Raw genomic sequence first — 977 nt, forward strand, 5'->3', positions numbered from 1 at the left:
GTCAAAACAGGAAGGACGTTCAGTAAAAACTATTTTCTATTAAGAAGAATATGCAATCAGTTGCAAAAAAGGTAACATGTTTTTATGAGGAATATACATGCAAAATACTGCTCTGCTGGATGGGCCTGATCCAATCCTCTCTCTTTCAAAGCAGACACTTTGCATGCGTGCTTACCAGGGCAGTATGCATCCACGTCCAGCTTCTGAGCTGAAGTAAGGGTTGGTGAGCCAAGCTCGGACTCTGGAATTCGTGGGCTCTCAACAAACTTTGCCTTCCTCAGAGGGGCTAAGGACAAAAAGGTGGGGGGGAGGGGAAGAGAGAAAAAGGAAAGATACAGAGGAAAAGAGAAGGGGAAAGGGAAAGAGAGAAACATAGAGGGGTCATGAGTAAGGGGAACAGCAGGCAACAGATGGAAGCACTTAAATGAACGACACACTCTGTCAGACTCAGATCAGGTTACCCTATTTTTTGTGCGAGCAAAAAAACTAGCTGCATTCTTCATAGAAGAGATAGGTCTTGTTAAAGTCACTGAAAATTGTAAAAGCTAAAATGTAACATTCAAAACTATGAGCACAAATTGTGGTCGTCTATTACCTTTAGCTATTTTCTCTTTCTTTATAAAGCAAAGGGCTTTTTTTTATCTTGGCTTCCTTTGCCATTATTAAATACAGATATTAACTAAGGAACGAACAGGACTACGTTTTAAGGTTTGTTTATAATAATTATAATCAAAAGATTTTCTTTATCCAGAAATAACTACTCTAATATTCAGTCATGAATACTGTAAGTGGGATTAAATATAAACTATCAGGCCTAATCTACATAGCTTAACAAGGAAATCAATCACCTTACTGCTAGCCATTAACATAAGAAGTCAAAACTGCTAGTAGACTAAAATATTAACTAGGCCATGCCAGTAGGACACTCCATGCTAAAGTAATGTGATTTAGTTACCAATTTAATCATGAGGTCTATG

Source organism: Propithecus coquereli, unplaced genomic scaffold (assembly GCF_000956105.1).
Source record: "Propithecus coquereli isolate 6110/MARCELLA unplaced genomic scaffold, Pcoq_1.0 Scaffold119, whole genome shotgun sequence".
NCBI lineage: Eukaryota > Metazoa > Chordata > Mammalia > Primates > Indriidae > Propithecus > Propithecus coquereli.